General features: G+C 36.2%; 1 long non-coding RNA gene across 1 annotated transcript; it reads right to left on the bottom strand.

The window, feature by feature from the left end:
* Positions 1-680: 680 nt before the first annotated feature.
* LOC141349787 (uncharacterized) lies at positions 681-6,138 on the bottom strand. The gene is made up of 2 exons (XR_012357818.1): positions 5,923-6,138; positions 681-1,209 (listed from the first exon to the last, which is right to left on the bottom strand). It is a non-coding gene; the product is annotated as an uncharacterized lncRNA (long non-coding RNA).
* Between the last annotated feature and the right edge of the window lie 6,166 nt (positions 6,139-12,304).

Below are 12,304 nucleotides of genomic sequence, written 5' to 3'. Positions count from 1 at the left end.
AGATGCAACACAGTTATGATCTGATGGTGCATGCACAAGTTTGTCATTGCGCCACCTAGTGGTTTTGAGATAGAAATATGGTATTTTTTGCCTAAAACTACTGCTACAGTACAACTAAAACCTTGAGTCATCATGGATCATTCCTTTCATGGCTTGGAGTATAATCATTGGTGCATGCCAATTCACTCCCTAGCAACCAATGAAAATGGCGTATCAACCATTTTGCAAGAGCTATATTTCTGCATCAGAACATCATAGAGACATAGGGGTGGGCTATTTTGACTTATTAACACCACTGTAACATTTTGTGAGCTGAGTATTGCCACTTCAAGCACCACTCACATTTCCTTCAGTGTTCTAGTTGTTAATGTTCATCGAGAAGAGAAGGAGAGATTTCACTGAAAGAGAACACAGCTTTTTTGATGATAACTGTTATATTATTTTGTCTGAAATCAAGAGATTTTCCTAGGGTCTTTAAATTGCTCATCCGAACTCAACTTTACTTTCTTCTGTGCCCTTTTTGGCTTGACCCTGGTAATTGCTGCTTGCAGCTATATTTTCTTTTGATGCCATGTCCCTGCTTGTAAAAACCCAGCTAAAGTCATTTTCTGTGGCTTACTGTTTTCTACATAATCTCATCATACATAGCGTAATGTAAAGAACATTCTCTGAAAATATAACACATTACAAAGTTTAATTTTATTCAGTATGTGTGTACCCATGACCCTTGGCACTGCTAACGCAATGCCCTACCAACTGAGCTATAAAAGAACACTAAAAACCCATGAGCAATGGAGACCACTTGGATATAAAACACACTGTGTGCCTATAAATCAAGTTTAGTACAACAACGGTGGCATAAAAACTATTCAAACACCATGCTAAATTGCCTGGCATGCTGGCCTCAATACATCTCCCCTTAAGTAAACATGTAATGCATTGCGTTTGCCACGCACGCAGGTAGATGCCTTGTTGGGTGATCATCGACTTCGGTGGTGGTGCCAGCCACCCGCTGCTTCATACTGATCATTAATTGCCCCGTAATTAAATTAAACCTTGTCAGAGAGTCTGCTCAGCTTATCTGGGTCATGTGCAATTTTCCTCAACTCTTTTGCAGTGTGCCCTCGGCTCCTCCGAACACTCAAGCGTGGATAAACAGGATGACAGCGCTCTCCACACGAGCAGAATGTCCTGCATCTGCAGCACCTGCTGTTTATGATGAAGTGAAGAGATGATCAGAATGGCAAGATATGGATGTGAGAGAAGATATATCAACAGGTGGTAGAGATGTAAACACAGTTTTTAACTTAAGGGCTGACGTGAGAACAGTGTGAGAGCGTGTCTGTGGGTGTCTTAAAGGTTGTGGGTATTTATCAGGTATTTATCATTTTTCTAAAAAGATGAAGTATAGCTACTGTATAAAAAAGTCTCTGGTATTTAAATCTCTTTAAATAAGTAAATTCACCTGATTTTTCTCATTTAAGTTAATTATGACAAATTGCTTGTGATTTTCCTAATTTGTAAAATGCTTTGGATTAAAATGTCTGTCAAAAAATAAATAAATGTAGATAGTTTTTGCAAAAAAAAAATGCCAAAAGCAATCTTTTTAATTGCGGTTCCATGATATTGCATTGCGATAGATAGCAACCCAAAGGTTGGGGGTTCGATACAGGGAGCTTTCATACCAATTAAAAAAATGAAGGCACTGTAAGTTGTTTTTGATAAAAGCCTCTGCCAAAATGCATAAATGTACCATTTTTTTTAATGTCTTGACTTTAAAACTCTCAAGAAGATCTCAAATGTTAAACTGAAAATTTCTAGAGAGCCTCTGGGATTAGGAATGAGGTATTGAAGTGACATTTCACATCAGTTATTTTGCAGTAGGGTTTCTCTCACATCTCTCTACCACAGGAGAAACTCTGACCTACAGATCGCCCTCGGTCCTCTATTAATATAACTTCACCACCCACAACACTACTGGAGACAGAACAAGCTGATGGTTTTTCCACTTCTTGAAGGATTGTGCCTTCAGATTTCTTACGTTTGTATTTATTGCTGTTCATAATGGCTTTAAGCTCTCTGATCTGTTTCTGAACATTTAGGGGCAGTTTCCCAGACAGGGCTTATCCTAGTCCCAGACTAAAATGAATGTTTGAGCAGCCTTAATTTATAAACATCTTGCATACCAGTGCCATTGTTTTGTCTCTGTAAAGTTTTTTTCCAATGTATATTTGTAAACGTTCACTAAAATTTCTTAATTTAACTAAGGCCTAGTACTGGATTAAAGGGACACTCCACCTTTTTTGCAAATATGCTCATTTTCCAGCTCCCCTAGAGTTAAACATATGATTTTTACCGTTTTGGAATCCATTTAGCTGATCTCCGGGTCTGGCACTAGCACTTTTAGCATAGCTTAGCATAATCCATTGAATCTGATTAGACCATTAGCATTGCGCTAAAAAATAACCAAAGAGTTTGACCGAAGAGTTTCGCAGCAAAGTCCTTGATTATTACGGCAGAATGAGCAGGGCCGGATTATCCATAGACGGGACTGGGGCACCAGGCAATGGGGGGCACCAAGGGCTCCAGACTGTGGCCAAAATGCTTGTTTTACAAGTACTCGCGTATGTGCGGGCACCCATGACAAAACTATGGAATGCACGATCGGGTTTTAAACGCTCATTTGCATATATATATAGTTTTATGTCACCATGCCCTCAGTTGATTGTACCCATGGGTAAAGTCCACGAGGAGACGCGCTGGCGTGGATTAAAAATGAAACGTTGCAGAGATGAGAGACAAGGAGAGCGAGAGAACTTTTAGCCTACATTAACACCAACAACATTATGGGCCCTATTTTAACGATCTAAGCGCATTGTCTAAAGCGCACAGCGCAACGTCTAAATGGGCGTGTCCGAATGCACTTTTGCTAATTTAACGACGGGAAAAATGGTTTGTGCGCCGAGCGCAGGGTCGAAAAGGGTTGGTCCTATTTTTTTAATAATTACTGGGAGTATTTTGGGCGTAACGTGCAATAAACCAATGAGAGTCTCAGCTCTCATCCCCTTTAAAAGCCAGTTGCGTTGGCGCTATGTCTAATCCCTATTTAGATGACGGACTTTGTAAACTGAAAAACTAAGCGGAGGAAGAAGACCCCCAGTTTAAGATTAATGTTAAATAATTGTGTTGTTTTTCACTTGTATTGAAATAGTTATTTTTCCATTAAAACCTTTAAAACCCGTTTTCTTTTAGTCATGGAAGTAAAAAAGCAGGCTTTTTATTGCTTTAAATGTATGGCTATCCAATATCATCAAAAATAATTTACAACTATGTAAGAAAAGGTTTGTACTGTAAAAATACTTTATTTGTAACAAACAGGAGATAAAGAATTTACAAACGGCCCTCCGCAAGGTTCAGCACTTGGAAAGCGTCAGCTTTTTTAAGCATTATTTAAAAATGTTTCTCATCCCACCATATAGGTACAGAGTCATCATATAACAAATCCGTGAGGTAGCATTAAAAAAAAACATTTAAAAACAGATGCATTTGTTTAAAGCAAAGCATTTACTTACCAGGCTGCAGGTGAAGCAGCTCTTTGTGCCTTCTAACGTCTCATAATTAGTCCTCATTTATGTACAAGAGACTCAATAATAATCTTTTATCTTTAATCTTTCATATTTAAAAGTGTTTTTGTGCTGCTGTGCATTCATGTATGTGTTAAGCAAACCCGCGTTGTCGTCCCGTTTACGCGCATATTACTAATGCGCTCTTTAAATAACAAAAAAAAACATATTGCGCCATTGACTTTAGACTTTAGACCAGGTTTTTGTTGGTCAATGGCGTAGTCTATTTTAGTTGCCTCAAAATAGCAATGCGCCAATAATGCGCCTGAACACACCTCGTTTTTAGACCAGAACGCCCATGGGCGCAAAAGGGGGCGCAAATGCATTTGCTATTTAAACAACGTGGCGCTAAACGTGAAAATTATAATTGCGCAGGGTGGAAACTAGCAAAAGACACTTGCGTCGCACATTGCGCTGCATTGCGCTGGGTGTAAGATAGAGCCCTATAGATGAGAATAAAGGTTTCAGACATCAGTGCCAAGTTAAGGAAAACCGGATAAAAGATGATAAACGTGTACATGATACAAGTATGTAGATTGCCCTGCCACTCAGCTCATTTATGCTATCTGGATATAACTTATTCTATATGTATGTATCTTATGCCTAGAATTAGTTAAGGGGGTTGTATGATTCTTGTTTCATAAAAGTTTCATCAATTGTGCATAATGACATGTGCAGCAACTGCATAGAGTTAAGTAAGTATATTTAGTATTTTTCAGGAATGCAGTTATTTTGGAAAAAAATTGAATAATTGCATTGCAGGCTGATTTAAGGTTTGCCCTAAATTTTCTGCTAGCACTCTTAACATTTTCAGTCAGGGACTACAGTGCTCCCAATAACAAAAAAAGTTATTCTGGAGCCCTGAATGACTAGAGTTCAATATAATATATAGATATTATAATGTATAATTTTTTTTGAGGGGGCACTTGAAATTTGGTCACCCTGGGGCACTTCACTGTGTTAATCCGGGCCTGAGAATGAGAGTATAGTTCCTAGCCATATCTACCTAGAAAAAATGCAACTTTTAATTTTCCGTCGGTTGATGTAACTAGAATCAAGTTTTAAATAGGAAAAATATCGAAAACTCTTTGGTTATTTTTGAGTGTGATGCTAATGGGCTAATCAGATTCAATGGATTATGCTAAGCTATGCTTAAAGTGGTACCGCCAGACCCGCAGATCAGCTAAATGGATTCCAAAATGGTAAAAATCATAACTCCAGGGGAGCTGGAAAATGAGCATATTTGCAAAAAAGTGGAGTGTCCCTTTCATTCAAACCCTGTTTGAGAAACCGTCCCATAATGTCAGATATTTCTATATTAAAAATAAATTTATTTTAAAAAAAATTACATTTTTACAAACTTTTATTAATGTTGATTTGTTTTCCTTCTCACATATTTGCTCTTAGTTTGGGACAAGGATGAAACAATAAAATCTAAATTATTTTTATCAGAAGCAAAAATAAATGAAATGTGTAACACATAATCAAATCACCCAATAATATGCATGCACTCCTAGACAAAAAGGTACAAAAGCTGTCACTGTGGTAGTACCCTTTCAAAAAGTACACACTTGTACCTATAAGAGTGCATATTAGTACCTCAAAGGTACATACTGGTACCAAGTGTATACATATCTGTACCGAAATGGTACATATTAGGACCTTTTTAAAGGGTATACTGCCCCAGCTTTTTTGAACCTTCATTCCTAACTTACCGTATTTATTATTCATTCGTACAAATGTTTTGTGAATATTTCTAAAGCAATAAAGAGGATACTTTCATAAATATTATGCACAATTAATGTTAACTTTAAGTGTTAACAATTTATTATGTCTTATTTACATAATGACATTTGTGTTATATCAACCTCATATCAGCCTGTCGGTCACATTAGTTTTTCAAAAAATACATATTGGTCATATACACTCTCAGAAAAAGGTACAAAAGTTGTCACTGGGACCGTTTTGATACAGATATGTACCTTTGAGGAATCATTATGTATCTACCAGTGTGTACCTTTGTTAACAATATGCAATTTTTAGAAACAAAAGTGTACTTTTAGAAAAGGTACTGCCACAGTAACAACTTTTGTACCTTTATTTCTGAGAATATATAATATATTCCATAATTGCATAATTGGCCAACCTGATTGTAATATGTCTGCAACACACTTTTTCAAACAGTGACACCAAAACAGCAATGAAAGGAATACAAATATTTTTCTGAGTGCTCTATTTGTCAATGGAGATTCAATTATGTTTTTTGCACTTCACAGATGATGGCTCTCTCACCGTTTACCTTTTCAGTGTCTCCCCACCCAACGTCTATCACTTCTTTCGTCAGAGCACCCACAGGGATGCATAAAAACAAACTCCCTGCGTTTGAAAGAATAGAGAAGACATTGATTTAAGGATTGAACTTGTTCAACTGGAACAACAAGAGACAAAGCAGAAGCATTGACTCTGAAACTCTGAAAAGAAATCAGAGACACAGACAGCATGCTGATCGATGGATAGGAAGAGAGAAAAGGCCTGGAAGAAAATGGCTATGATTTAGAGAAGATCGGCAGGCAGAAGTGCTGCCTTTTCTTTCCTTATCTGAGAGTCAGGGTCACAGCAGCTTTGAAAAATAACCACACACACACGCTCATACACTTACCCCAGAATAGTGAGGTGAATGAGGCAATGAAACCAAATCATTGCTGTAAGAATAAGCCTCAGCGGGGTTTCCAAATCTAACTCTTTGAAAAGACCATCTATAGAAGCTTCTCTTGGGTACTATTATAGTAAAACAGTCAGTGCTAACTCTCTAAGACATATATTTTAGGATTTCTGATACAGAGACTGTAGCCTGCACTCATAAAAAGGGATTTTATTTGACATAATGTTTGTTAAATTGTTTTCAGTGAAATGCACACATATTTTATCTTGCTCTCATTCATCTTAATGACAGATGTTTGGATGGAGCAGGACCACCCTAGTGTATTCAATACAACAGCGCTTATGGAAGTTAACCATGATTTATTATACTGAAAGTGTAGTAACACATTTAATTCACATTTTAGTCCTCCCTAAAATCAGTCACAGTGGTCACTTAAAACATTTACTATAATACTCAGATTTTGTGCAAAAGCTGACCCTTTGAAAAGATCCTAAAATGTACTATTTAGGTACATTTTGTATCAATATTTACATTCTGAGGTACTAACAACAGGCACCCTTTAAGTGCAAATGTGTACTTTTTGGAAGGGTACTGCCCCAGTGACAGTTTTTGTACCATTTTTGTACCTTTTATTGTGAGAAAGAATGTATAATGAAATATTTGTTGTTTGCAAAAATAAATGCCACCTTTGAATGACAGTCTATGAAGAAAAAATGTGTTTTGTAGACAAATGGTGTGAAGACGTCTACCAGAAACAGTTAATTGGGTAATGATAACCAGCCAAACCTTGATCTTGTACTCATACAATCAGTGAACCAATGTGCATCACGAGTCTTGTCAAAATAAGTGCCTACTGCGTCTAAAGGGTATATGATAAGAGACGCTCGCGTTTGCAGATACTCGCATAATCTCATGCTAATCAGAGTTTACTGTTAAGGGAGTGTCTTGCGTGTATTTTGTGAACGTTAGCGTGCGTCTCTTTTATAATAACGTTTTGATGCGGCATGTGCAGCAGGCACTTATTTTGACAAAACACGTGATGCACATGGTTCACATGATGCAACAAACACATATTTTGAAAACACATGACACTCTGAACACTTATTTTGAATTTGCGCCCCTCGAAAGAGCAATCACCAGCGGCCACTGGAGGAATGCCCTCCCAGCCTGGTTTTAACAGGTGTAGCAAGCTGGTCTATATAGGTTTTGGTCACTATTTAAGATGGTCAAGCTTGACCAGGTTTGCAGGAAGGACCACCACCCTAAACCTGCTAAAACCAGCAAGCCAGTTTTAACTGGTCTTAGCGGGTTTTTTTTCAGTATGGGTGTAAACAGATGGAGTGAGGTAAGATGATATTTATGTTGTGACTGGCAGGATTATATGAACATGTTCCTGCTATATTTGGGCCATTTGTCACTGTCTCGCCACTATCAGATTAACAGTATTTGGCTACATGAGACATTTTGATGCAAATAGAAAAATCGTTTATTTATGATATGAGAGACTCCATAAATGGAAAAGCTGCATGAAGAAGTGAAACACATACGCTCATATTAATACTGGAGACAGAAATGTTTAAATTTACCATTATACACATGGCAGATGTCCACAACACACAGCATAACTCTGCAAAGTCTTGTTTCAGTGAAAGCTATGTTTACTTTTTATTACACTGTGTACCCAAAAACCAAATGATGTTTACTGTCTGAAAGGGTTACATGTAATCTCTTAACTTACTATTGAACTCCAATCAACTTTCTTAAGGTATGCACATCAGATATTAAGAAATACCATAACACTGTTAATGTAAATTTCATGTGGGGTTATTTTTAATTCTCAGTTGCCAATCAGGAAGTCAATATTACTTTTCTATTTTAACCACGTACCACAGATCAATAGGCATCCCACTATGAGCACAAGTGCAGCTAAAGTTCTTGTGCGATAATGAACTTGACACAACTGTTGCCAATGAATGTGTTGGAATCAAACTAATCCTGTGTCTGAAGTCATGACAGTACACTTTGAATTAATGCTGTATTCCAGACAACTCGGATATCAGATATTCTTCACCTCAAACTCTAAAAATGGTAATGTCAAAAACAATCTGTGTTATTTTAGGGACAACATGTTTGATCACATCAGACACAACTACTGGAACAACACATTTTGTCTTACTTTTAACTTGTGTTGTCCTTTTTATTTAAATCAACACAAAATGACACATAATGAAAAAATGAAATAAAAAATGAACACATTGTTTGTGTTATGCCATTTAACACATTATGTGTCATTTTGTGTTGTAAACCCGACATCAGTCATTTGACATCATGGACAAGATGGCGACCAGCTCTTTGCATATCTTATGCAAACATGAAGGACTTTAACCTTTTTTTTACAGCAGGGGCGTTTTTAAGGGGGCATAGCGTGCACAGCTCACAGAAATTTGTGCTATAATAAAATAAAGTAATGTAACATGATCAAAACACTATCAAAACGGCAAAAGTCTCTGAAAAGTGACAAGGATGCAGCACAGAATTTATAAAATTGTGCAAATTAAACAGATTAAAAGAAAGTATATAGATTTGATTTTGAGGTTGCATGCAAAATCCTTTTGGTAAAAAAAAAACGAGGGGGCACGGGCCCCTTCAGTTTTAATGGGCATGGCGCCTATGGCAGGTAATATGTATGAAAACGAATATTTGTTTTTGCCATAATTGGCACAAGACCAAAAATGTTCATGCCGTGTCATCATGACATCATAGTAAAAATGCAAATGAAACTGGATTGACTGGAATGCACTGAGGTCAGAGGGTGGAAATTTGCTCCTTTTATTCTCTGCATATCACGCTTTAAAATAACTGCGCGACTTACAGTTTTCCACTATTTTTTGTTTTAAATTTGGCAGCTTCTCAGCTCCAGTGACCTCATATAGAAAAGTGTCCATGTGATAGATACTGAGAAGTCTCAGGAGAAGATCTGGCTATTTCTCATTTTTCTATTTATCATCACATTTTTTCCAAGTATGGTGGGTTTACTGTACATGTACAAGACATTTGTCTGTGTACTGGTGCCTAACAATGACAGTAACAAGTACAATACAATAAAAAAAGGAAATATATACAAAGTTCAACTAAAAATAAATAATTATTCAAGATGTTTTATTGTGTTTGTTAGGATAACATTTTTTAAGTTTTTGTCCTAGCAAGTTTTTGAGGCCCAGATAAGTTCTGATGGCCTTTTCACATTTTCTATGCTGATTTTGGGCAAACGTCTGTGTTAAAGTCTGGAAATCTGTGTTAAAAAGAGTACCACAGCTAAAAAGCACAATTAATTAGGGCTGTCACGATTATGAAATTTGGCTGACGGTTAACTGTCTAATAAATTGTGAGGGTTATGACGATTAACTGCCTGTTTTAGGAATTTGGCAATTATGATGATTAATTGTCTGTTTTATTGCTTTGACATTTAATTCTTATAATTTTTTTTGTTTGTTCATGAAATAATTTTTCCACACTGTTGTGATTATTTAAATTAAATAATAAAAAATTTAATAAATAATACATTTCTTACAGATCCTTAAGAATAGCATCTCTCACTTTCCTAAATTTGAAATTGCTGTTTTGGAAATGTATGTTTTACCTGGCAGTTCGTACTGCTTATCAAAGTTTTGCAGCATTTGTTTAAATCGCGTTACACTGTCAGTTAAGGAGCATCATCTGCTACTGTCTTGTTTATACAGGCTCTGCAACTCCCCCTTGTGTTTTTTAAAGAGATGTGCAATCATTGTGGTGATATGAAATCATCGCAATGATATCAAACAATTGCTTGAGGCGATAATTTAATCATTGTGACAGCCCTACAATTAATTATCTAAATGTTCCTTAGCATTTTGTGTCCGTATAATAGTTTTTAAAGGTTAGACTATTAGTCATGTAACAGCTAAACATGGTGTGAAAATCATGAATCTTTAAACCGTTTTATTATCCTGCAGTTTCATTGTACTTCTTGAGAAATCCTCTTTGATGATAGAATTAATAGTGCGTAGACAACATCAGTCAAACACATTATAAAAAATGATGTTCATTCAAGCTGGACATAGCCCAACTTCCAGTTCTAGTCCTAAATTTTAAAATGTTAGACAGAACATGATCAAACCTGAAAAGCTCAATTCAAAATAAAATGCTTAACCTTCCAAGCTCTTTCCTCTTTATGTTTTTAACATCTATTAAAATTCACTTATAAAATATTAAATTTCAAGTGTTGATACAACCCCACAGATAATGTTTTATACAGTATGAAGAATGTGCCGTCAGTTTTGTCTTTGAGTAAGTTTCTTACTCTTTTATGTCCATAAATGAAAGTGAAAGAGAGAAGGTGGCCAATGGTAACCCATACTTGAAAATTGACTTCTGGACCAGTTGGAAAAAAGATGACTTCCTCAAGGACACCTCCGGCACAACCTGCCAGCCGCGAGACTCGAGCCAGTGTCTTTTGGGTTATAATGCTGACTCTATAACCACCAGGTAATGACTGCCCGGACTGCAAATTGTAATTTGACTGTACAAAAACTTTTGCCTAAGCACTGAATAGATATAACAACATCAACTTGGCCAAAAGTGATATCCAACCTTGCGCAATTGACAACTTAACACTTAGGTCAAATATTTTAATATTCACATTAAAAAATGTATTTATGTTGCATTGGTGTGTTTGGGGTATAAACTGAAGCTTAGCTTTAAAGAATTTAAGGAGGCTTGGCAAGAAATTACACACAACACATGTACAAAATTTAGGCTATAATAAATACATAGGACAATGACTAAAAAACATTACCAAACAAATATTAATAACAGATAACATTGTACTCAATATATGGTTTATGAACTTTGAGCTTTTTGTTTTTCTATGCATTTTTTGTATATTAGAATTAAAGGGGCCATGGCATGAAAATCTGACTATTTCCATGTTTAAGTGCTATGATTGGGTCCCCAGTGCTTCTATCAGCCTAGAAAATGTGAAAAAGATTAACCAAGTAACTTAGTTTTGGTAAACCATTCTCTACAAACACATGAGAAAATAGGTCGTTGAAATTTGGCTCTCCTTATGATGTCATAAGGAGCTCTTATTATAGCAATACCGCCCCTTAATCTGCACTATCCAATCACAGCACTGCCATTTAGTGCAGAGAAAAGGAGAGCGAGAGAAAATAATTCACTGCACAATTGAGTTTCAATTGCAACAAACCACCATCATTGTGATCAGTGTTTAAATTTATTAGCTCATTTGCATTTTAAAGGACACACTTAAAACACACACCTACAAAGTGGCAATTTTAACATGTTATAATAAATTATCTGTGGGGTATTTTGAGCTAATACTTCACATATGTCCTCTGGGGACACCAAAGATTTATACTTAGATGCTCTAATATGCTCTGCTTGCCTTTTTGACCAAAAAATACTTTAAAAGCTTATTTTCTTGTCCATTTTGTACCATACACCTCATATTTTGATAGTTTATTCTAACCTGAGGTGCATTAAAAGTAAACATTGTACAGATTTTCCCCAACCGGATATATCTTTTGGCCACTACTGTGTGTATAATATTGTATATAGTAAATATTGTTTTTATCAAAAGTGCAATCAAAACGAATTGGTGTTTTCCATCCAATCACTCATAGAGATAAAAATTAAATAATTTTTTTTGAACACTTAACAAATCCATTGTATTATTGTCATATTCAGTCAATAACTATACTACAGTGCATTCCAAACAGAATGGATAATGTGTAAGCATCACCGCAGAGATCACCAGGGCCGGAGTGGGACTCATTTTCAGCCCTGGAGTTTCATGCCTTAGACCGGCCCACTTTAGTTCACGACTGACTATTAAAATAATATCTTTAAACCCTCAGTAGTATAAGTCTGCAGTAGTGCACTGTTCTCTGCAGCCTTGCAATTCACTGTATTTTTGAAATATATAATTTCATATTCCGTGCAAATTCAGTAAACAATTATA

The sequence above is a fragment of the Misgurnus anguillicaudatus genome, chromosome 15, assembly GCF_027580225.2.
Source record: "Misgurnus anguillicaudatus chromosome 15, ASM2758022v2, whole genome shotgun sequence".
Taxonomy (NCBI): domain Eukaryota; kingdom Metazoa; phylum Chordata; class Actinopteri; order Cypriniformes; family Cobitidae; genus Misgurnus; species Misgurnus anguillicaudatus.
This window is presented reverse-complemented; position numbering and strand designations above follow the sequence as displayed.